Source organism: Haliotis rufescens, unplaced genomic scaffold, assembly GCF_023055435.1.
Source record: "Haliotis rufescens isolate VD_foot unplaced genomic scaffold, xgHalRufe1.0.p SCAF_32, whole genome shotgun sequence".
Taxonomy (NCBI): domain Eukaryota; kingdom Metazoa; phylum Mollusca; class Gastropoda; order Lepetellida; family Haliotidae; genus Haliotis; species Haliotis rufescens.
In genome coordinates this window covers 216,314-243,842 of record NW_025964024.1, presented here as the reverse complement: position 1 = coordinate 243,842, position 27,529 = coordinate 216,314, and the positions used below count along the sequence as shown (strand labels likewise).

The 27,529-nt window shown below is 40.2% G+C and overlaps 1 protein-coding gene across 2 annotated transcripts in view; it reads right to left on the bottom strand.

Moving 5' to 3' along the window:
* LOC124149127 (blood vessel epicardial substance-like) overlaps window positions 1-2,720 on the bottom strand; it is a 200,272-nt gene extending 197,552 nt beyond the window's left edge. For both annotated transcript variants that reach the window (XR_007217915.1, XM_046520495.2), the window contains exon 1: window positions 2,402-2,720. The gene's annotated coding sequence lies outside the window, so the exon portion shown is untranslated. The remainder of the gene's footprint in view (window positions 1-2,401) is intronic.
* Between the last annotated feature and the right edge of the window lie 24,809 nt (window positions 2,721-27,529).

The window sequence follows — 27,529 nt, the reverse complement described above, 5'->3', positions numbered from 1 at the left end:
ATTCTTTGGCCTGGCAATCATCTGGAAAAGTGTGCTATAGCTGAAAAAACATACACCCTCTTTCCTTACGACACTCAGTAGATATGAGCTGAATGAATGATCAGGATTGTTACGGGTGGACGGATGAATTATTCATGTACACTGAATCACTGTGAATTGTGTACAGGTAGATGATTAATAAGAGACAGAACATGATGCATGATGAATGGACAGATGCACGAGTGAGTGATGTATGATGGAAGATGGTTAATAAACACATGATTTTGTTTGTTGTTTCAAGTCGCACTCAGCAATATTCCAGCAATATGATGGTGGTCAATAAATAATCAAGTCTGGACCAGGCATTCCAGTGATTGACATCATGAGCATTGATCCACACAATTGGGATACGATGAAATGCATCAACCAAGTCAGCAAGCCTGATCACACGATCCATGAATATACAGATGAATGATGGATGACAGATGATGAAATGGTGGATGGAGAGATGAATTTTGGATGGAGAGATGAATGGTGGATATAGAGATGAATGGAGGATGGATAGATGAATTGAGGATGGATAGATGAAAGGAGGATGGAGAGATGAATGGTGGATGGAGAGATAAATGGAGGGTGGAGAGATGAAAGGAGGGTGGATTGATGAATGGAGGATGGAGATATGAATGGAGGATGGAGAGATGAATCGAGAATGGAGATGAATGGAGGATGGAAAGATGAATAGTGGATGGAGAGATAAATGGAGGGTGGAGAGATGAATGGAGGATGGAGAGATGAATGGAGGATGGAGAGATGAATGATGGATGGAAAGATGAATGGAGGGTTGATAGATGAATGGAGGATGGAGAGATGAATGGAGGATGGAGAGATGAATGGTGTATATAGAGATGAATGGTGAATGGAGAGATGAATGGTGAATGGAGAGATGAATGGTGGATGGAGAGATGAATGGAGGATGGAGAGATGAATGGAGGGTGGATAGATGAATGGAGGATGGAGAGATGAATGGAGGATGGAGAGATGAATGGAGAATGGAGATGAATGGAGGATGGAAAGATGAATGGAGGATGGAGAGATAAATGGAGGGTGGAGAGATAAATGGAGGATGGAGAGATGAATGGTGAAAGGAGATGAATGGAGGATGGAGAGATGAATGGTGGATGGAGAGATGAATGGTGAATGGAAAGATGAATGGAGGATGGAGAGATGAATGGAGGATGGAAAGATGAATGGAGGATGGAGAGATGAATGGTGGATGGAAAGATGAATGGAGGATGGAGAGATGAATGGAGGATGGAGAGATGAATGGAGGATGGAGAGATGATAACTGAATGATTGAAAGATGACAGAATGATGGATTGACAGTTGATGGATGGACAGATGATGAATGGTCAATGACAGATGATGAATGGTCAATGACAGGTGATGAATGGTCAATGACAGGTGATGAATGGTCAATGACAGGTGATGAATGATGGATGACAGGTGATGAATGATGGGAAGACAGGTGATGAATGATGGGTAGACAGGTGATGCCTGATGGATGACAGGTGATGACAGGTGATGAATGATGGGAAGACAGGTGATGACTAATGGATGACAGGTGATGACTGATGGATGACAGGTGATGACTGATGGATGACAGGTGATGACTGATGGAAGACAGGTGATGAATGGTCAATAACAGGTGATGACTGATGGATGACAGGTGATGAATGATGGATGACAGGTGATGACTGATGGAAGACAGGTGATGAATGATGGAAGACAGGTGATGAATGATGGACATGATGGATCACAGGTGATAACTGGTCAATGACAGGTGATGACTGGTCAATGACAGGTGATGAATGGTCAATAACAGGTGATGAATGATGGGTAGACAGGTGATATATGGACATATGATGAATGATGGATGGATGATTACACTAAGGTATGCAGCAAGAAGGGTTATGATTAACACAGGTGCACAAAGACTATTTAAAAATCTCCAAAATGCAATTCAGGGCAATGGAAAATTCAATCATTTTTTTCATATACATTTGTGTACGAGATACTCCAGTTAAACACAGCATGCATACTGCATTCCCCCTGACTACACCTATACTGCATATTTAAATGCAGCCCAGTAGGGAAAACATATGCCATTTAGCATCTGGATCTGCAAGTTGGGTCAATTTTGTTGAATAAATACTGCTACAAAACACCAAATTGAAACTTACAGGACATATACATCCCCAGCTGCAGCCTGTTACCTTGTACAAAACAGACACGTCCTATCATCACCGTCAGTGATGCATTAACAGCAGCATAATTGCATAAGCCGCTACATGTTAAATCAACACTGAAAATCAATACACATAAACACAAATCTGATATAAATGACAAAATCATGTGTAATTACCTTAGACTTCTTGTTTGGTGTAGCTCTGCCTAGCACACCTGTTGTTCCACAGCTAGTGACCACATCACGATCAATTCATGAACGCTGGGAGTCTCGTGTCACAGTGTTCACTTAATTGTCATTGAAGGGTTTCCTTCTGGAATGGTCTTGGTATTTAAAGACTTGTAATACCTCCATTGGCATTTTCTTCAAAGATTGCAGCGAACGGGGAGATGATGCTACCTTTTTCCTTTTGTGTCTGCAAGGGAAATAGCCATCTATAGTCTGTTTCTATATATGGTATTCTGACTGTGCGTTGTGAAGTTACTGGGGAGGGTGTCATTTTCTATGGAGACATAAAAGGAAACATTTAATCTTTCAAAATTGCTTATTCTGCATTCTATGATGTAGATTGATAAACAATGTTTTAGTTTCGTACTTTGATCACTGCATCCAATTAATGTTACTTGAACAATGCAAAGGTGTTTTTAATGGAATTTAAAAGTTTTTAATTAAATTGAATTTTAGTTGCTGATAATAATGTTTTCATTTAGTAAATAACACATATACATGGAATATATGAGGATTTGTTGCCAGAACTAGATTGCTTGCAGGTCGATGTCATATGGCTAGAGTACTGCCATGTGGCACTATTAAAAAAAAAACACTTACTTTCTCAGGATAATTATGTTAGTGGTGGGCACTACTGGGGGAGCAGGACATACTTTTAGCAGGGTTGGCAGTACCTGGACACATAACAATTATCGCAATACAACTGACTCAGAATTGACCAGGAAATTGCTCATACCAAGGGAGACAACTGCTGATGGTTTTAGAGACGCAGAACTCAGACACTTCATATGTTGTCTATTTTTACATTGCAAAATACATGGAAACAGAGTAGAATGGAATGAAGACATTGCAACATACATTTCATTTTTACCATGTCTTATAAAAAAATCCTGGCTGTATTTCAGATGCTTAGTTTAAGATAGCTGGGTCAGACTGGTACATCAATTGATCAGATGCGGTAAACAATAAATTTGAACGATTTCTAAAGAATAATATCAAATGTCATTCCTAGTAAGCTGTTAATCTCAATCTACATTAATAACGCATCTTGATCAACCCCCACGTTCTGCAGACGTTCAATACATTCTTGAACCATATGTCTCTCGGCAAAAACATGAACAGTAAAAAATCAGTCCAGCTGTGTAGCACCGCCTCCAGTTGGGCCATCATGGGTCATCCTTTCAGTGTAAAATGGGTTATCCTGATACCTTTGTTGTCCCAAAACGTTAGGCTAAAAACCTGAGTACCTGTCATCTTACACATCAGACCATGGCGCCAGCAATATCACGAACTATTGGTCTATTTGTTGGTGGTCGCATCTACGTGATATCTGTGTATATATCCTCTAATACCATCATCATGATCTTAACTGCATTTATGTCAGACCTGAGGTCGGCTTCAAAAAGCCACGAACGCAAGTGGTATCACGCGAAATTTCAGCATTTCATGCAGCATTTCAGCTATATCTCACACGCTAAATAAATAAGCAACAATATAATCATGTTCAGGTAATTTATATCAAAGTAAGTTGCACCTTTATGATAATTATCTATAAATTATAGATACCTGTGTATTGATATCACTGACATATGACCAACACTATAATGATCATATTTTGGCACAACAGTACCCAATCTTTGAAATTTGCACTTTGTGGTTTTTTATCACAGAGTGTAGTTTGGGGAAAATCATAGGATACAGCTGCTTTTCTTACGAACATGAATATTTCAGCATTTCTACGAAGAGACGGGACACATGCAGTAATGAACTACCTGATCCTATTCTTCTGAAATGGAATCATCCTTCAAGGTTAGAAAGAAAAGGAAAATGTTGTGAGAAGGAAGTGAATTACTTAAATATTTTGACAGATTGAAATATAAAATAAATCTTAGTTAACATAAGAAAATTATTAGTTTAGAATCGTTTACAACATAACTTATTCACTTTATTCACTGGTAGTGCAAGCTTACCGATATACATTTTAGTGAAATATTACAACTGTTAAAAACGATTATAAGTCATTTAATTAATTTACTGGAAATGATAGCAATATTTTTATAAACTCAGAGTGAACATTCAAGTAATGATATACATTATAATCTAATCAAGTAATTAATAATTATTCCAACCAATTATTTTATTGATGCCTTAACAAAGTCAGGTTAATATGATTTAATTGCAGAACTAACAAACAAACACTAAATGATTCATGGTACAACATCCACCTGGTATAAAACTAAACTTGTTAGCTCTTTCTATAGGACATAATATAATTTTAAAAAGATAGTGTTGAAAGTGATTACCAATATCATAACGCATAAAACATATTTCAAGATACAAAGAATTTGTAAAAACCAAGGCAGTATCTCTTTGTCACACCCTGATCAGACATTATCAATTCAGATACAGAATAAATTCTTAATACTTTTCATATATAATAATAACTGTGATGAATATTGAAATGTATTTAACCCAAAAAGTAATTCTCAACCATGATTTGAGGAGATTGTCAATATTTGATAATTGAGCAAGAGCTAGTGTTTATTGGTTATATTGTTCAAGATTTGGTTATAATTGTTGAAAATGAGCTTCATATTTTCTTGACAGTGATTTTTCAGGCTTCAGGACATTTTCATCTGTGTTTTTAAGAAATTGTGATAGGACTTTACCAAATTTTAGAACAACTTTATGACATTATGGATGACAATCAGTCAGTATCCAGGTAAAGGAACTGGTCTGAATCCCTGTTTGTGTGTATTTTTTTAATTTAAGGAAAAGTCACATGATCACCACAGCAAAAAAAAGTGTAGATTTACTTTTTCCTGAAACCTTCCGGATACCTTCCCATTTTGAATCCGGCCCGGATACCTTAATAAATAAGTAAACCTAGTATTTGTGAAGCATACTTGGGATGTATGTTTAAATATCTAATGAATTCCAGGTGGCCAGCTAACTGATATTTGCATATAAATGTATGTTATTTCATGCATATGTAATACTTGTCACTTCACATGTGATTTGTAAAATGAAATATATATTATTTAGTGTTATGTCCTATAGGCATGTGGTTTCTGGTGCAATAAAACAAATATTTCTAAATCAGTAACAGTCATGATGACAACAGGTAAATTTGTTGATTAAAGCTTTGAACTTATGAGATCTTTAAGTCTTTTAATGGCATTTAGAAGTGATACACAAAAGGAAGAGAATTTCTGGATGTCAACTTCTTTATTATGATGAACACCACCTTTTATTATGAGGAACACAAGGTGAATATTATATTACTGACATGCTACATATTGACAATATAATATACTCTGCCTGACATGAGTGCTTCGAAGTAGTTGACGCTTCTAACTTTCAGCCATGGTGACTTCTTCGATATACCATTACATCGGACATATGATTCATTTTCACTCTCCAATATACAATTTGACCACAAAAATATAACCCCAAACAGATTATATATAACCCTCCTCTTTAGATATTTTTGGCACATGACTGGTACCAAAATATTCTGAGCCAAATTCATCGCCCGCGCAATCAAGTTTCGCCGGCTGTGACGCCATAGCGAATAGCCAGTGGTTGCCCCCCTAACGCCTAAAACAAAAACGGCAGCTTGTGGGCGGGCTTATTGATCGGGACTGGATCTGTGTATTGCATGGATCGATGCTCATGATATCAATCACTGGGCTGTCTGGTCCATACTTGAATTTGACTGCCGTCATATAGCTGGACTGTTCCTGAATGCAGCGTTAAACAACAAACAAACAAACAAACAAACAAACAAACAAACAAACAAACAAACAGACAAACACTAGCTTAAAGCCAGAAACAACATTTCTTTCCGATAATATAAGACAGTTTATGGGTATGGCAATCAGGTTGAAAAGGGCATCCTGGACGATTTGTTGAAAGAGTTATCTCCAGCAGACGAATGTTTAAATGACATATTCGGAAAGAGTATGCTTGCCTGTCTAATTAGCTATAAGTAAATGTTTGGTGAGTGTCCAGCTACTACCGCTGTCCGGCTACTGCCTCCACCGCTGTCCGGCTACTGCTTCCACCACTGTCCGGCTACTGCTTCCACCGCTGTCCGGCTACTGCCTCCACCACTGTCCGGCTACTGCTTCCACCGCTGTCCGGCTACTGCCTCCACCGCTGTCCTTTTTGACATCACCTGGAGTCATCATTGATTTATTTTTGTTTATTCCATTTTCACATGATTTCCACCGTAGTGTTTGTGTTTTGTGCGCAAATTAAACAGCTAGTCGAGACTGGTTATTCTCTGATGTAAGCGTCATATATTGTTGTTCAATTTTTAAGCAGTAAGTGTAATCAGAGACCATATAATATCTGGCCCGTGAAGATCTGGGGTAGAATAGGTCTTCAGCAACCCATGCTTGTCAAAAGGGGCGACTAACGGGATCGGGTGGTCAGGCTCGCTGACTTTGTTGATGCATGTCATCGTATCCCAATTGCACGAGTCGCCATTCGGCTTGGGCTTGTCCCGGAATAACACGAATCGGTCGCTATTCGGCTTGTCACGGAATAACACGAATTGGTCACGAATACCACTGCACTATTTGCACTCATAAATAATCTACCCGCTGTTGTCATTATGAAGTATTGTATTAATGTACAGCTTGATGCCTTTCTTGTAACCACATGTTTTTTATTCACTGTTTGTATTCATTATTCATTTTGAGTGGTAACAGTGATGTTTGTCCGGGACTATTTCCATTTGCGTATGTATCCTTTGTTTACATCGGTTGTACGGTTTCACGTGCTTCCATCGAAGCCCTACCGTCAATTTTGGAAATATCCTTCAAAATTTCAACCGTGAAACGTTTTGAAACTTAACTAAGGCAATGCTATAATCCTAGTCAAACAACTTTTGAACATAACAAAAAATAAACATTCAGTAAATATTGCATAATTTTCTTTGTTTCATAGGCCGCTATCATATGGGTACAAACAAGGATTTAAAGTGGCCTACCTTTAGCTTGAATACAGTAGTAACTTTTCAAACACGTCACAGCAACAGCTTGACATTGTAGGAAGGATCCTAGATGCTGACTCAGCGGGGGGTAGTGGCATCTTAGAACTGGACCTGACACAAACACTACTCTTTTACAGCTATCATTTCCCCCAAGATAGACACAATTTTTATGGATAACAACTTCTTTAATACTGTGAAAAGCGACGTTTCGGTATAGATCCTTATACCGTTGTCAAGCAATACTGAACGAGGGTTGTTGTTGTTGTTGTTGTTGCATGAGGGACATAATACAGAATATATATAGTAGGTGGAGGATAAACAGTAGAGGATTAACAGTAACAAAAATTGCATACATGAGTGGGATAACATTGGTAGGTGTGACAACAAAGGGATGATGCTGTCACAACACGATGGACAGAGAACACATAGGTGGAAGCCAATAGGGACATGAAGCCAATAAGCAGGATAAGTGATTATTGTTTGATGAGTTCATAGTAGGCGGATGGGATGAAATAGCCTTGATCTCTGTTGATTGATGGCTTGTGGCGGCGAATGTGGACTGCTTCTGTTAGTTTTCTTTTAGTGAAATCATGGAGGTTGTTGGCGAGGATTTGGACGTTGTCCCAAGTGATGATGTGATTGGGACAGTTGCTGATATGGTCAATGTGCAGCAGGACATGGTGTCATCCCAAAGATGACACCCTTACCTTGTCAGCTTTGGCTCTGTGGACTAGGCGTCCAGCCTTGGGTCAGAAGGTCGTGACTCCAATCATATCACAGGACCAGGATATTTTATAGCTGATACACTAATCAATATACATCTAATTAAAATAAAAGTTCTACAAGTTTGTTTATATAGATCTATATGTTTCTTAACGCCACACTCATTACTCCAGCTATATGGCGGCAACGTGTAAATAATAGTCTGGACCTGACAACTAAGAGACTGATATTATGAACAACAATCCATACCGTCTGGGTACGATCACACGCTGTTAACCAAGACACCGAGCATGACCATCCGATCCATTTGATCCCATCTTACGACCAGCATAGGTTTCAGGGGACCTACATATATGCTAGCCCGGAATCCCCATGGGGAATATCTAACAACGTCTAACGATCTGTCAACTGCAATCTTTAAAAAGCATCGCTGAGATCGATAGTTCATGTCACACGTACATTCTCAATTCGTTTTTCCGCAGAAATTCTATCACTGTAATATTTATTTTCTTAGCTTTTCAAAGATATTCTGTACTTGTTAATGCTTGTTTTGGTCATCAAATCTCAATATCTACCAGTCTTCTTTAGGGATTGACCATTTGATATTCTGGTTTGGGGAGGAAGAGGCTGGGAAACAAGATTATGAGCCGATTTTTAAAAAAAAACACACACAAAGAAACAATGTATTTTTTGTGGCAGACACTTTTTTGCCAACAATATGAAGCATAAACTTTTCTTGTTAAGAATTAACGGGGACAATTAATTGTTTTCGATAAAATCTCATAATATTTCGATAAGTATACAAACCAATAGAAGAAATGGGATGTGGACGTAACTTGTCACAGCTTGCCTGAATTTGTATGAGTTCATACTTATCTCAAAGATCAAATGTACAAGAACATTACTTTATATTATTTATTTATGTACTGCAACGATTGATAGTCCTTGTTGAACTGAAACACTGAAACTTTATATACATTATTACATTTAACAAATTGCAACTTTTAGAATTTCTATCAAAATTGTTTTTAAATGTTATGATGAACATTGTTTGCATGTTTTAATAAATTAGATGTATTATCGAGATGAAACATTATTGATCATGTTTGAAGTAACTGACATGGCAATATGCTTCTCTAATTACATTCCACAAACACATGCTGTGAAATAATCACAACTCATGAATATAAATGAGTTCTCTAACTCAGAAAGAAGGGAAATGAAAACATACGAATAATCTGGAAACAGCAGAACGATATTAAATAAAAATGTCAAAACCCTTTCCTTATTCACAAGAAATCACTACTAAAAGCAGAGTCGATTGTACGATTCCAACTGTACCATGAACATGTGTTTATGAATCACTATCAAATAGTGATGAAACCAGGTGTTCGCGAAAAGGTGGGCGTATCCTGCCTTACCTGTGTCACCGTCACCAACACACGCAAATGTGTGACTGAGTGAGTGGGGTTTTACGCCGCTTTTAGCAATATTCCAGCAATATCACGGCGGGGGACACCAGAAATGGGCTTCACACATTTTACCCATGTCGGGATTCGAACCCGGGTGTCTGGCGTGACGAGTGAATGCTTTAACCACTAGGCTATCCGACCTCCCCTCCTGGAGCTGAGACACTGTGTTATTAGTGCATGGTTGGAGCTGAAACATTGCACACACTATTCAAATTTAATTTCCACAACTGAATCATCCAGATTCGGCAGTCATCAGAGATTCACGACATTTCCTCAAAGCAGAAACACCTCGTGGTCCTGTGCCTACACCACAACGTCTGTTCATGTTGATTACAAACCCGACTTGCAAGGAAATCAGGGCAGACTTAATAAACTTACTTACTTACTTACTTTGGAGATTTAACGTGCGCTTTCCGACTGATGCGTATTTCGCACACGGGCCCGGCCAGGCCATTTAATGTGTTTCCGAAAGGGGCGAAGGTGGTCTGTGCAACCCAAGAGGGGGGTTTTAGGGGTTGCTTATATAGAATTTGGGAATTTTGAGATTTGGAATAGATGCCAATGGGATTGGGGAGGAGAACTAAGGGAGCTGGGTATGGTGGATGTTTGTTTGTTTATGTGATTTTGATTTGGTGAGTTATTGTGTTTTTAGATGCGTTTTATTAGTTCCGTTTTGATTAAGAATACGCCTTAGTTTTCTAGTTTATTTTGTGGGTTTAGTATTGCTTCTAGAGTTAGAGCCTTGTTTAGATTGAGGGTGGTTTGTAATGCGGTTCGATGTGTTAGGTAGTGTGTGCAGTGGATGAGTGCGTGTTCTGGGGTTTCTGGTTGTTTGCAGTGTGGGCAGTTACCTGTAGTGTGTTTTTTAAATTTTTTTAGGTGGTTATTTAGGTTGGTGTGTCCTGTTTGGAGTTTAGTGATTACTCTGTCGATTCTTTTGGATGGATGGAGAATTTTTGGTTTGGTTAGTGGTTTGCTGAGCACTTTTTTGATTTGGCTATTTGAGTTTAGATATAGGTTATGCCATTTTTTTGTGATTTTTTGCTTGTTTACACTTTTAATTTCTGATTTTGAGATAGGTAAGTTTAAGCTTATTTCTGGGATTTTGAGGGATAGTTTAGCTGCTTTATCGGCGTTTTCATTACCGTATATTCCTACGTGGGCGGGTATCCACAAGAAGGTTATTTGTTTGCCTGCCTTAGTTAGGTCGTTGGAGCTTTTAAGTATTTGATTTATTAATTTAGGTCGGTTTTTGGTATTTTTGTTTTGGAGGGCTTGCAGTCCACTTAGGGAGTCGGTAAGTATTAGGATTTTTTTGTGGTTTTTGGATTCTTGATTATGGAGGGCTGAGGCCATGCCCATTAGTTCTGCCGTGAATATTGATTGGTTGTTTGGGAGTCGGAAGGATTGTGTGGTTTTAGTTGGTTGTGTGGTATGGACTCCGAAACCTGTGTGTTTGAAGGTCGGATCTGAGGATCCGTCCGTGTAAATGTGACACCAATTTGGCCAATTTTCGTGTATGTATGCTAGTGTGGTAGTTTTAGCTATGTTTGGGTCGGTTTGTTTATTTATTTGGCTAGCTAGTGTTGTGTCTATTTTGGGTATTTTAAGTTTTGGGGTGAAGATATTTGATTGTTTGCAGTTTTGTTTAAGATTTTTAATTTGGTGTTCATTTAGGTAGTTTGTTATTCTTTGGGATATTGGGGTAAGTAAGGGGTGTTTACGAGCTAGAGCTTGGTTTTTGGGGCTGATGTTTTGGTTTATTAAGTTTTGGATGAGAGGGTTTGATTGGGACGCGGCCCAGAAATTTAAGCTTAGCTGTTCCCTGCGTAGACGTAGTGGCATTTCTCCTGTTAAGGCCTGAAGTGAGGTGTAGGAGGTGCCATGTTGGGTGCGTGTAATTAGTTTGAGAGCCTGATATTGTATTGAGTCAAGTTTTTTAGATAGAGAGTTGTTTAGGGTGTTGTATATGGCGCAGCCGTAGTCTAGTTTTGATCTAATTAGTGATATGTAGAGAGAGAGGAGGGTATCTTTGGATGCTCCCCAGTTAGAGCCAGTTAGGCATCTTAGGGTGTTTAGGTCTTTACTGCATTTAATTGTTAGGTTTTGGATGTGAGCATCCCAGGTGAGATGTTCATCGAAAATAAGTCCTAAGAATTTGGTTTGTTTTTGAAATTTGATTGTTTGATTGTTTAGCTGGAGGATTGGGGAGGCGGGTTTCATGTTTTTATGTTTGAATACTATTCCTTTTGTTTTTTCTGAGTTAAGGGAGAAGCCCCATTTGTCAGCCCATTGTTGTATTTTATTAAGAGATTTTTGGAGTAAATTTTGGACCATGTTCATGCTTTTAGTGCGGATCCAGATGGCTCCATCATCCGCGAATTTTGATGTGTTTACTTTAGGGGATAGGCCCTCGAATAGATCGTTTATCATTATATTGAAGAGGGTGGGGCTGAGGATACTGCCCTGTGGAGTACCATTTTCTAGGGGACATTGGTCCGATAGAGTTTGGTCTATACCCACGGTTATTTTACGATTGTTTAGGAAGTCCTGGATGTAGTTTATTATCTGACCTTTGAGTCCTATTTTTTTAAGTTTTTGTATTAGCCCATCGTGCCATACCTTAATACCTTAATAAAGGAGAGCACTTATTTTTGTACCTCAGACTCACCTTTGCCAGCCTGATGAGTGTTGCCTGAAAACATCAATTAACCTGCATGTGCTTGTTCACATGAGCATGTGTTGGGTATATATACACCGGGATGTTCATAGAAATACATCACACTGGCTTCTACATAAGAATGTTGCAGATTTATCTAATGATTGAAGGGCTTGTAGTGTTATGTTGAAATGAGAAAACACAGGTTTTGATGTTGGGTGAGTGAATTTGTCTAACGCCGCCTTGGGCAGTATCTCAGCAGGGACAATCGGTATACGGTCTCTGATCTCATTTAAGTCATGACGTGTCAGCTTTGTGTTGGAAGACAGCCTGGTGTAGGAATGCAGGTCTTGGACGTTTATCACTTTGGTGAAACACACAAGCACAGGTGACCGCCTCCGTGGTCTAGTGGTAGAGCGTCCGCCCGGAGAGCGGAAGGTCCGGAGTTCGATCCCCGGCCGCGTCATACAAAAAGATCTTAAAAGATGGTACTTGTTGTTACCCTGTCTGACGCTCGGCCTTAAGGGGCTAAAACAAGGACTGGTCGGCTCGGAGTCAGTATACTGTGTCTGAGTGGGGTGTTTATGTTAAACTGCGGCATGGTATCTCAGTGGGCTAGCACTATAAATCGGCATCAGTCCGGACTAGTACAAGCAGCCACACACACACACACGTGCATGCACGTCGCTATATAAGTGCAATAATCTTGGACGCGACGTTAAACCCCATTTCACCTCACCTCATACCGGTAGCTTGAACATTGCCAAACAAGAAACAAACAGCTACGCCACAGCAGCATGTGTGAAGTCTAAACGAGGCAAACGTGAGGTCGATTGATTGACAGACATTGAGCGAGTGTATGATTTAGTAGGGTTTTAACAGCTATAGCAACATAAGGTTTCACCTTAACGTTGGAGGAAAGCCTGAGTGAGTTAGTATGGTTTTACGCCGCTTTTAGCAATATTTCAGCAATATCACGGCGGGGTACACCAGAAATGGGCTTCACACATTGTACCCATGTGGGGAATCGAACCCGGGTCTTCGGCGTGACGAGCGAACGCTTTAACCGCTAGGCTACCCGACCGCCCCAGGAAAGCCTGAAGTGATGTAGGTCTCATATAGGTATTTCCCTTTTCGTGAATACTGGAGTCATCATTGATTTGCTGTGATCCTTTTATTTATTTTTCTGCACTATTTTGCCTTTTGCGCCGAAATGGAGTCTGTTTCGGGGGATAATTGAGAAGGGTATTCTCTGGCATTGACGTTTGATATGTTATATTACCACTGTGAAAAAGTGAAAGCCTTCAGCACGGGTATGGTGCTGACGAGCCAAGAAACTTCAGGCGATTTGGGATTCGAACCCATGATAATAGGTTCCTGGCATGCCTGACGGGTGAACTCCGCACAATGAATAGGAATAAATGACACAGGCCAAATTTTGGGGAGTTATAGGTAGTATTTACAGGAGTATGTTTTGAACTGCTCGCAACACTTGACAAACGTACATGTGCAGAATATAAAAACATTCACAACACTGCTTATGTCCATGGAGTTGACATCATTATGTCGATACAGAGACATAGACAGAAGAGAGACAGTAGCCCGAGACGGTTGCCTCAGTTGTCGACCAAATGTGAGTGGACCTGTTGCCTATTTGCGTATCATGTACCAGGAGCCAGACACATTGCACACGTATCCTCTTTCCCAAATCAAAATTATTGAGACTTTCCCCAGCATGTGTGACGACCACTTGTCACAAATGGATGGAAGGTCTCTGCTCATCTTTAACACACATGTCCGCCAGTATCAGGACAGATGTCGCCATCAGTCAGTTGATATATGGGAACCAACTGATCACTATTTCAAACAGCTCACAAACATGAGGTACTTGAGACCTATTCCGCACTGAAGCCCTACAATGTAAGCAGAGTGTCAGGTTTGGGCGCTGTTGGTAAATTAATTTTACCAGCAATAACTCGGTTTGCCTGAGATCATATCGTCTGTCTGTGGGAATGCGAGTATATGGAGACACATCTTATATGTGTTACGTACATGTGTTACTGGTTGGGTTGCTCGAGAAAGAAACAAGTGTCATCATTATAATTAAATATTGAATTGTGATTGTAGGTTTGTGGTCCTCCACGGAAACCACAAGGTTTTTGCAGGACTGATCCAAACAGAAGTGTCTCCAAATTTGCCCAGTGATTTCAAATTTGATTCCTTCGCAATGACCATCATTTTGTCCATTACTACTATACATCTTTGAGTATACTGAAAACTTACTTCCAGGAAATTCAGCTGGGTCATTAAACAGGTCAGTAGTTGTTTTTGGCATGCGATCATCACATGTTTTATGTTTTTTTAAATTGTTTTGAGTTGAATTCTGTTGCTTTTTGCTCATTCTTGTTTACTCATACATGTTTAATATCAATGACCAAATGTAGCAAATAGGTAAGATTGGTTGGTTGGTTTGTTGTTTAACGCCGCACTTGGCAATATTCCAGCTATGTGACGACGGTCTGTAAATAATCAAGTCTGGACCAGACAATCCAGTGACTGACATCATGAGCATCGATCCACGCAATTGTAATCGATGACATGCATCAACCAAGTCATTGAGCCTGACCACCCGATCCCGTTAGTGGCCTCGTACGACATGCATCGTTGCCATTTACGGCAAGCATGGGCTGCTGAAGACCTTATTCTACCCCAGATCTCCACGGGTCGTTCATTCTTAGCAAAAAGTATAGATAGCAGTCCTTAAAAGTAATTCCAAACTATATGCAAGCTTTAATTATATATAATAATATATAAATCCTTAATCTGCTCCCTTACGAACATAAATCTGTCCCTCGATTCAATACCATCTTTGATTGGCATTTGATTGGCTGACTTCAGTGTTAAACAGCATTCACTCATTCTCTTGTTGATGTTAAAAACTTAAATTAACCAAATGAAAGAGTTTGTAGATTGATCAAAGTGGAACATGCACAGCATACCAAATGATGTCATTTTAAAACCTAATGGTTTATTCCTGATAAAATACCATCATGTAGTGGAAACCTTAATTACACGTTTCAAATATTATTTTCCTTTCTTAACTTTGTACATGCAACAAACGAAAATCTGAAAGCATCCTTTACATCATACCGTAAACAGTACAGTGTTACCAAACTTAATTATTTGACTACTGTTAAAACCATCTTAGTCTAAATATTTTTGCAGAAATTTAAAATGATTACGAGTTAAAAGGAGCACCTGACAATGTGGTACTCTTAATTATTTGTAACGATCAATCGTTGTCAAAATGATCTCGAAATACACCACATCTTTCAATTTAAGCCTTTCATTCGATTATTTAAATCAGACACCGTCTTAAATTTGATCTCTTTCCAAATGTCACCATAAACACGTCTCCAAATTTCTAAATTCATCAGCCATGAAATGTAACAGGTGGTGTGAATTTACTCCAAACTGTCGGAAATATGTCCAAAAGATTAAACTACTTTTTGCTGCCTTAGCCACAGTGGCCTCATGTTTTGGTGCAAATGTGCTTCAAGCTTCATCACCAGGGCAATGCACTAACGATCTCTCACCTCAGGCCTGTAGGCAACTTGTCTTCACCTACGCTCTTCGCATTTGCCTAAACACAGGATACATATCTGGAAATTTAGGTCAGTGGTGCTTAACGTTGAATCGGTGTCGACACCTTGTCTTAGGGGTTATAGGCATGCTCTGTGCGAGTGAATCGTTCAAAGGAAAGAACGTATGATTTTTTCATATCGTAAATGGAAATAAAAACACTATACTGCTCCAATAAATTTGTTTTGAAGTACCAATAATAGAATATTATTCACACATACAGGAAATAATTCAGTACTTAATGAATAATGAATTAATCATATATTGTTTTCAAATGTCTCACAAAATGTGTACTTAAATTCTATTGTAATCTATCCGCTTGTGGAGATTCATTTGACAAACCTTTGGATATGTTATTGATCTATGGTTCCTTTCTACAAGAACCGAATCGGGAACCACCATATGATATTCGGGGTTGAGGGTATGTTTCAGAATAATTTTCTGTGAAATAAGCTGAACAATTGAATTCGGAGAGTAAAATATTTGTTTCATTTAAATCTTGAACAAATATATGTTAACAATCCCAGCCACCTTAATCCCCTGTCCAGATATCAAATGGCTGGTCCCTTGTCAGCCAAAGATCATGCCACCAAGCCTAATGGTCACATAATATCCATCCTCATCACTATTAATCACAGCAGGGGATGGCAATATACCTCTGTTGTAGCCAGTGGTGTCAAGGCCTACTGCTGTAGGTATCATATCGATCTACAAAATATGAATAGATCTATTACAGGGTCAGCACCAATGTAATTAGGTGAACAATGCCTCATCGGAACCTTGTAGAAGATCCATCAAGACTTTCTCATCTAGATTACCCATGCCCCTGATTAAATAGTGGTCACACCATCACCTTCATCAATGGCAAGTAGAGCCACAAAGCTTTGGTGTTGGACTGTCAATACGGTTTTCCAGTTGAATGGATGTGCCATTATCCGGGCAACATTACAAAATGTGATCAAGGGGGCTTGGATATAATCTCAGATTGTGTCATCGTGCCAGTGGTTTGTGAAGACTTCCTATTGAATTGCAATAATTTGGAAACAGTTCGTGAACCTATTCCCTCTGGGGGTATGATGAACAATGTATCATTAACAACAACTCCTCTGTGTGTATTCTGTTTCTCTGGGCAATGGGTGACTGTATGGGATGAGATGTGATTGAGCGTAGTTTAGACTGCACATAGCCATACATGTCCTTGCATATTTAATATGTCTGAATAATTTCTAGTTTATGAAAAACAGGTAGTTGATCATTCCTTATTCCAAGAGACAGAAACATTATGTTATTTGTCTTGACTGACGAGCACCAACTACATCAATAAAACAGACACGGCTAAAATAAAACAATGACACTTTCGACATCCAGTAACTACACTTTTTCCATTACAAGTTTGGTTGCCTTGTATTTTACTTCTTCAAAGATCAGTAAAATTGGAATGTTTTTTTGTTTAATGTCACACTTAATTCTAGCTATATGAGACCGCCTCCGTGGTCTAGTGGATACAGCGTCTGCCGGGAGAGCGCAAAGTCGTTGGTTCAATCCCTGGTCGAGTCCTTCCAAAATATATCAACTAACGGTACTTGTTGTTATCCTGTCTGATTGCATTGTGAGGTCAAGGACACCAAGCTAGATGTTACAGGGGTCCAGTTTGAAGTTCTTGTGGCGATAACTTGCCGTTGTAGTCTGTATCAGTTGGCGTCTCTGGAGTTGTTTATTCAAGATGCAGGCCATAGGACTGCTGCAACAGTCAAGCTGTGACATGACTGAACATCCAGCCATACGATGTGTAGCTTCCTTTGTCAGCTGATACCCAGTGCTTCCTCTGTCACGGAGGTGGAAGGCAGCAGGTCTCGGGAGATGTGGCTAATATGATGTTCCATAGTAAGTCTACTGTCAAGATGAACCCCAAGAATCTTCATTGAATTAGAGAATGCCACATAGGCGTCACCAACTGGAATGTCGGTAACTACCACCTTCTCCAGTTTTGAACTTGTTTGTTTGTTGTTTAACGCCGCACTCAGCAATATTCCAGCTATTTGACGGCGGTCTGTAAACGATAGAGGTTGATTTTGATATTTTTACAAAATGTATGCTGCAGCAGTCAGATTTATACAAAAATGACATATTTCACTGAGAGACCAGGCTGTATCTGATCTCAGACAATTTTTCTTTCATTTGGGTTAGCAGAGATTTTGAGTTACCAACTTTCTATATCTCATATGATTTGATTTAGTGTGATTCTGTTATCATTACGACTTGATAGTAATTTATAAACACATGCTCATGATAAAGTCAGAATCGTAAATCGACTCTGCTTTAAGCAGAGATTTCCATTGGATATGGAAAGGGTTTTGTCGCTTTATTTGACCATCGACATAAAGGAAAAAGTCAATATTGTGAGAACCATATGTAGTATCCATAAGGGAAGTTCCACCCAAGCAATCTGAAATGACATCGGTGTGACTGCTTTCACCAGAATTCATATCAATCAAGAATTGGTCATGTAAACAAAGAGGAATGAAGATTGTGTGACTGCAATGAACTGTAATTATTTAATACGTATGCATCGGGGGAAATGTCCTGAAAACAATCCAGAATGATGTTTGTTTGACTATCGTCAATTGACTTTTCATCTAGACCTTGTCACATCTTCTATATCCTCGTGACAGAGTAATTGCTGAAATCATTGCCTATAGTTTGCTGCCCGTTCATATTTTGGCAGACTCTTGTCGGTGAACTATATTAATGGTCACCTGGACAACCCCCACTGTCCTTCGTTTCTCTGGAGACAATAACCAGTTTTTGGAAGCTCTTATTTGTTGAGTAACAGCATTGTGTGCTGATTTACCGATCTGCCTGTGGACTTATAGTTTGGGTTTCTGCCACTGACGTTCAGTAATACATTGCTGTGTCGTTGCATAGGCAACTCTGTCACAGTACCAAGGAGTTGCAGGTCTGTGAGCAACTGTGGAAGACACCATGGCGAGAATCATTCATACGCAGTTTCAGTTCCAATGGCCTTGGAGTTTCAAAAACGGGCAACAGACAAGACGTTACGGCGAAAGACCATCGGACAGAAAATAATATAATACTTGAAAAGGAAAGGAGCTTTTCCATCAACCAAATGCAAAAGTAATTACTAGACAAATCACTAAAGCTTTTTTTTCTTTCTTTCTTTTGTTGTTTAACGTCGCATTCAGCAATATTCCATCTATATGACGGCGGTCTGTAAATAATCGATTCTGGACCAGACAATTCAGTGATTGACATCATGAGCATCGATCAACGCAACAAGGATACGATGACAGGCATCAACCAAGTCAGCGAGCCTGACCACCCAATCCCGTTAGTCGCCTCTTGCGACAAGCATAGTCGCCTGTAACGGCAATCATGGGTTGCTGAAGACCTATACTAGCCCGGATCTTCACGGGGCAAATCACTATAGTGATTTCCGACCACTTATTACCACCCCTTGACTGAATATACTTCACCTGTATCTTGAGTGAGTGAGTGAGTGAGTGAGTGAGTTGGGTTTAACGCCGCTTTTAACAGTATTCCAGTTATGTCACGGCGTGTCAGCTTAATGTGGGAGGAAAGCCCAAAGTGATGCAGGTCGCAGACCGGGATTCGAACCCAGAGTCATAGGTTTCTGGCGTGCCTAAGGGACGCAACTCTGCAACTCTTAGACGACTTGGCCACCCGTGTGCACTACCTTCCATCATCACAGGTGAATACTCACGGCTTTGTGGTGTAGTGCCTTCGACAGCGAATTGCGGCGCCTTAGACGACTTGAGAAATATAACATCTGCTCACATTATCCAGTCAGGTCAGGTTGTTAAGGCTGTTATCTCGAATGTGAAAAACATGATAAGTACATCCCGCGGCTATGCCTATCCAGCAGGCTTTGCATCAAAGAAAATAAAAAAACAAACAGGTGTAAAATATGTTCATTCTAAACAAAAGATATATCTGGCAGTCCTCAAAAGTAATTCCAAACTATATTCAAGCTTCAATTATATGTAATAATATGTAAATCCTTAATCTGTTCCCTTGAGAGCATAAATCTCCCCCTCGATTCAATATCATCCTTGATTGGCATTTAAGTAGGGCCATGTCATTGGTGTGGGCATCTCAGTACACTTACAGTACAAAGTAGGTAACTACATTGATTAAACTTGCACTGCATTATTTAGCCACACAATACAATCCACCTATCATATGGGAACACTGATGTCGTTGTCAGCGTAAATGGAATACCCCAAAATAGAAAGCTATAGATGCACACCTATACATACTCTTGAGTGATGCGATGGGACCAGTATCAGAACAATTAGATAACTAACCATGGTAACAAGTTTGACGACATTTAGAGCTGAAAAGTGTGAAGTAAATATATTTGCAATGACTGGGAGTGACACGATCACTGTGAGACAACATCGAGGGAAATTAAACAGAGAAAGACGAGACAGACTCAAAACCTCTTCTCATTAATATCCTGAGAGATCCAAATTAACTTGCTTATTTGTTTTCCCTTGAACACGAGGTCTTCCACGGGGAAACCTCATCAACTTAAATTATGTATATATCGATGGCCAAAAATAAAGCAACACCAACTGGTGTAACGTTTCAGAAAATGATTAAAAAAAGTAAACGAAACATCAATGGCTTATACACTGTTATATATGTTAGGGGTCATAAATATATTTTCGGGATATTTTTATGAAATTGTAGCACTCAGTCTTCACATCATAAAAATATCTCCCCAAACAGTCTTGATCCCTATTTTTTTGTTCAGTATACATAAAAAGGCCGTGTCTCCTTTACTTTTAACTGTGCACCTATGTTGACCTAACATGAAGTTTATAATCTAGGTCGTCACACTAGAGGCGGAATGAGCCGGAATGCCGTTGGATGAAAATTCTTTGTTTATTCCGGGATATTCGAAGTGCATTCTAAAACTTCTGACTACATTCTGAGTGCATTCCAAATATTCTGGCCCATTCTTGTGGCCGACCCGAATCTTTTTGCTCATGCCCAAAACATTCGATGTGTATTCAAAGAGGAAAGATATCGGACAGCATTCGAAGTGTATTCTAACTGCACACTGACTGGATTCTAAATATTCTTACGGCATTCCAGCAGCATTCGAAACACTCTGATCGCATTCGAGGGAGAATCGAAACGCCAAGCCACTTCAAATCCCGCCAGAATGTCCCGAATGCGCCTCGAATGAGCCAGAATGTATCTCAAATGCATTTTGATTGCCGCCGGAATCTATTTCGATATTTAAAGAATTCAGCTGGAATGCGACTCGAATGCATTCGGAAGGTCCCGATTGCCCCTCGAATAAGTCCTGACGTAAATCAGAACACGGCCAGATCGCATAAAAACGCGGCCAGCTCCCAATAACGTCAGTCTGCATTGAATTGAATTGAATTGAAACTGTAATATGTTTGTAGAAATACAGTTAGAATAACTTATAAAATTTTAATGACCCTGGAACATTATTGGTAAACAGATACTTTGAGAACAAATGTAAGATTTATTTTATTTCTCTCCCTTTTAAAGCTAAATATGTTGTTTCATAATTAAATAAGAAACAAAAAGCAATTATTACTCTTATTAATGATAACATTTTATTGGCACAACAACAAATCCAATGTACATAAATATTATGTCATCATCATATCAGTCTCTTATCCATCAATCACCCTGTTCTGCCATGGCACGGCTCCTTCTGGGTTGTTGAAAAAATGCTTGAGGATCTACCGCTGCCACCTTCCAGCCTAGGTGTCTCTGTTTCCTCCTGCAACACGCTGCACATCTTCAAGCTAAGCAAGTTGTCTCCAGGCTCCTGGCACCACGTTGTGCTTGTCATCTTCCTCATCTACCATACCATTGTGGAGAGCAGGATAACGGATCATCATCAAGTTGTGCTGGCAGACACAGCATTCAACGATGTCCTGCACAATGGAAGGCTTTGGCTCCAAGGTGGTGAGGAGGACTTGCCATCTCTGGGCCAGGATTCCAAATGCATTCTCCACCACACGTCGGCACCTGGACTTCCTGTAGTTGCAGAAACTCTCGGCCCTCTGGAGATTCATTTGACCAAGTGGCTTCATCAAGAAGGTCCTTGGAGCACCCACAGCATGAGGAACATTCCACCTGTTTCTGAAGACCTCCCCAATAGGTGTCCATTCGTCTGGAGTGGCGGGGCAGGTGCTGACCTCATCCTTGTATTCCTCCACAATGGCTTGGCAGACTTCAGGGATCATGAGGCTGATGGTGTTTCTTGCCACACGGAAGCTGTACATGAGGCTGGGGTACTTGTCACCTGAAGCCAGGAACCTCACAGTGATGACCAGCTTCAAGCCTGGAGGTAGCACCTTCCTCATATTGGTATCCTGCTTCTCTATCCTTGGCCCCATTCTCTGCACCAACTCATCAAACAAGGCTGGCTCCACTCTGAGTGAGTTGAAGAAGGACTATGGGTCTTCATTTGTACATTATACAAAATGCAACAAAATTGCATCACAAAGTCAAGAAATATCAAGTGATAAACAATACATGGACAAGCCGTCAATCAGCAGTTTAACTGGAACGTTTATATCAAAATCTGTAGTACGCCACAGTGGCATTATTAGTTATATGCTTGTGTAATAACTGAACTGGTAGATTGGATCCCTCCTTCCAAAAGGTTTTAGGACCATAGAGGACGTCACGAATGTCTCACAAGTTATAATTTAATAATGTGTGTCTTCTTTTATCGGGGGCGCGGGTGGCCCCAATTCGCTATGCAGAGTTGTGTCCCTTGGGCACTCCAGAAAACCATTGATCCTGGGTTCGAATCCCGGTTTGCCCCGATTATGTTTCTTGGTTTGTCAGCACCATGCCCGTGCTGTTGGGTTTCACCGAAGTGGTAAATATCTGAGACCTGCATCACCTCGGGCTTACCTTCCACATTAAGCTGACACGCCATGATATAACTGGAATACTGTTCATTGCGGCGCTGAACTCACTCACTCTTCTTTCATCAGAAAAAAAGACGAAATTTGAATACGTAACATGCACATCACGTGAGTGCAATGTTAAACACCAAACTGAAATTGAAACAGTATGCATCCTGTTGGTAGCTGTGATACCAACTGATCCATATCCTGACAATAAAGTCCTGAGTTGAGGTAAAAGAAAGCTGCGACTGCACACATGATATTCTTTGGGTCAACAGTAACTTGAAGATGTTTCTTTCCTGTGTTTGCAAGTAAGTCCTGAACTATTATCATTCACCCCAGGGGAACACGTAACAATCCATCAATCCATCATAGAGCAGATGGCACTTGATAACACAATGTAACACAAACACATAACACTCCATCAATAATGTTGCAAATCGACTACACTACAGGGAAATCTGCCACTATATTGTTTGTTTTTGAAAAAGAGGTTGAATTTTGTCCAGGACCAGACTGTTTTCTTGAAAAGGTCCTAGGCCTATATTCCAGATAAACAACCATCAGTGTGCTGTACACGTTAAGCCCAAGACTGAATCTGTAACGATCACTTTGGAATAGTTGTGTAGAGTAGAACTTGATGAAACAATGGCATTAAACCATTGTATTTCTCACTCCATAACATGTATCGCTTGCCCTTCTGCCAAGTTCAGTTTCTATGTCAGAATCGGTTATACACAGAACCCAATGTTTGTCATAAATGTCCACGGCCTCCCTGGTCTGGAGAGCGGAAGGTCGGGGTTCGAGCCCCGGCCACGTCGTGCAAAAAGAATTTAAAATATGGCACTTGTTCTTTTCCTGCCTGTCGCTCGGCATTAAGGGGTTAAAACGAGGACTGGTTGGCTCGGAGTTAGCACACTGTGTCTGAGTGTGGTATTTATGTTAAACTTTGGCATGGTATCTCATTGGGCTAATATTCTTAAATCGACATTAGTCCGGATTAGTACAAGCAGCAGCACACACGTGTATGCAGGTCGTCATATAAATGCAATAATCTTGAACGCGAAATTAAACCCCATTTCCTCTCACCTCATCTCATAAATGTCTATCAAAACAGAAGCAGGTGGTGTTTATGGCACCACAGACACAGACACAGACATATACAGAAAGTGTTACCTACCATAACAAGGTCATAAAATAGATCCTCATAGACAGCAAGGTTTTCCTTTGGCGTTTAATTCCCAGAACATTTTATGTCCTGTATATAGCACCAAAGCAAGAATTTCTTTGGCTGAGATCACTCTCTTTTCTTCTTGCCAAGTCAGTTAATATATTTTCATGTTGAAAAACTTCAACGTAGCTATATACAGGATGCGACAAACATCCCTTGATTTTTCCTTTAAAACTTATTTTTATTTCATGTTTCTATTTCACCTGACCAACAATATATTTGGGCGAGATAACTTCATTTCTAATTCGTAGTTTAACCACTGACCCTAAGGATTTGGAGTTGTATATCTACTAACCAAAAAATTACATACATGTGGCCTTACAATGTATGAATGTGCTCATAGTGTGTCATCATCATACTCTGGATCGACCAACCGTTAGTTCAGTTGGTCAGGGACCGCCTCCGTGGTCTTGTGGTAGAGCGTCCGCCCGGAGAGCGGAAGGTCCAGGGTTCGATCCCGGGCCGCGTCATACAAAAAGACGTTAAAAGATTGTACTTGTTGTTACCCTGTCTCGCGACGGCATTAAGGGGCTAAAACAAGGACTGGTCGGCTCGGAGTCAGTATACTGTGTCTGAGTGGGGTATTCATGTTAAACTGCGGCATGGTATCTCAGTGAGCTAGCACTATAAATCGGCATCAGTCCGGACTAGTACAAGCAGCCACACATACACATACACGTGCATGCACGTCGCTATATAAGTGCAATAATCTTGGACGCGACGTTAAACCCCATTTCACCTCACCTCAGTTGGTCAGGTACTTACAACTTTAACAGTGCCAACTTCTGAGATGATCCTTTCTTCACTGACACTTCCTGTAATTAACTGCCAACTTACCAACACCTGCCATTTAGGAGAGAGCTTGGAAATCAATGAAGTGTTGTAGACAAAGATTAATTAGTCTCACATCCAGGGAGAAGGAAGGACTTCGTTCATTTTCGCTGGTCCTCGTATCGCTCTGCTGGGAGTTGGCGATTCTATTATGGGATAATGACTTTCTGATGGTAATGCATGACCCCTGTGTTTTGTGTCTTGTGTCTTGTGTTGACAAGCTTCCCAGTGTTCTCCTCATATTGTGTCTTCTTGACACATGAAGGGCGACCTCCTCTGTCTCATCTCAGTAGCTAGTAATCCACAGTACCTCCATGTCAGAATGTTGAGATATGATTGGTTCACATGATCTTAATACAATATTATGTATCCAGCCTAGGAGGGTAATACATTTATAAATTTCTGAGCAGGGGAATAAATCCCTAACCTGTCACGAACAAAAGAGGCGGCACATGGATTTCTGAGCGGGAGAATAAATCTCTTACGAAGCTAAACTCTGCACGCTGAGTCAATGTGTGACGTGAGACGTGTGTGTGTGTGGGGGGGGGGGGGGGGGGGGGGGTTGGTGCTGCAGGTGGGGTGGGGCATGCTTGTCTTTTGTAAGCGCCTTGTGTTGTCACTGGTTTTCAGTGATCCATTCATGTAGTTGTTACTGCTGTTTTGCTTTTAGGCGCAGTGGTGTCGGTGTCGGTGCTTCAGGAGATGGTTAAGATGGTGTTGGCATTTGTGTTTTAATGTAGAGCTTGGCTACCTGTGGATTTAACCACATTTTGAATGGTTGTTGATCGTATCCCAATGATTTAGATCATTGCTCATGATCCAGACCCAATTGTTTACATGCTGCCGTCGTATGTCGATCGATGCTCATGATACTAATTACTGGATCGTCTGGTCCAGACTCGATTATTTACAGACCGCCGTCATATAGCTGGAATATTGCTGAGTGCAGCGTTGAACAACAAACCAACCAACCAACCGTCGTATGGCAAGAGTATTGATGGATTTGGCATTTAAACAATATTTACGTTTTCATGGAAAGTGTCGGGTGCTACTGGGTAAGAGCAGGATAAGCTTACACATTTCGCATTTTTTTGTCATCACTGATTTTCACTTATTCATATAATTTTCACATCTAGTTTGCCTCTAACGCCCAGTGGAATCTGTTTCAGAGGATGACCGAGACTGGTTATTGTTGGGCATTGACGTTTTGAATTCAAACCCATTAAGAAGTAATTTATGAGAGAATGGATCCAGGGTATATATCATACTACATCTTTCAATAATATATATGATACACTGTATAATCATGGATGGCTCCTGAATCTTAATTCATGTCAAACATCAAAGACACTATGTCAGAGACCACTATGAACCATTTGTGAGGTGATATGAACTACCCACACGTGATTGGTTACAACAGGTAGTCATAATTAAGCAATCCATCTATTATCAAAAGCATGGGTTTATCAAAAGGTGAGGAAATCCTGCCCTACCAGTTGCACCTGTCACAAACACATGCAAAGGTAAGTCAATTCATTTAAAGGGCATGGAAACATAAGGAAGCTTTGTGGATGTCATGAATGTTGTAACATAAACACAGTTGCACAAAACTCTCAGAAATCTTTGTAGAATGTTCAATTGTACGTCAAACTATTGTGAAATTATGGCTGGTGCTGCTGGAATTATGCTCAGCATAAAGGTAAAGTTGGTCAAACAGGAAATATGTGAGAGAAGATCATGTTTTGAGTGTTGACACAACAGCACAATACTGAGTGGCTGAAATATCTATGTGTATGGAAAACAATGGCCTCAACAGCTAACAAATATAGACATTTTTCCAGGGCATCAGCACATCCTCTTCAAAGGCATGGGATACGGTGACATGCATCAACCAAGTCAGCGAGCCTGACCACCCGATCCCGTTAGTCGTCTCTTACGACAATCATAGTCGCCTTTTACGGCAAGAATTGGTATCTGAAGACCAATTCTACCCCGGATCTTCACGGGTCCCCACTTTTGGAATGATGGATCCAGCCCCTCTTGCACCAACACTGTACTTGTAATCTCTTGATAGTGGCCCTTTATAATGTCTTTATTAAACTGCAGAGTGAGGGATATGGTGAACAGGTAGGGTCTGCCTCTTGCTGCATCCAGACATTATTGAGACTGCAGTGAGCAGGTGGGGTTACCTGTTGCTGTGCTTGCATTTCGCTATCATTCACGACAGTGGTATTCCCTTGTCTGGTTTGTTTGTAGTCACTTGCCCCTTGAATCTTCTCTGATCATACAACTTCGTGCATGTGTCTCCAATACAAGCTCTTGCAGGGTTTCATGTCATCATTTCGCCATCCATCTGCATTTCACGCAGTAACCCCAGCGCATCTAATGAGAAATTCATATTCTCTGACCCTCCTCAAAACATCTATCTTCTCTTGACTATACTTCTAAGTTCTTTCAGATTTCGTCCTCCAATCTCAAAGGTAAATGTCTTGCAGTTCTGTTATGCTACCCATGCAAGGCCCATGCGGAATCCCAGTTGATATACTAATGCTTGCACTGACGAT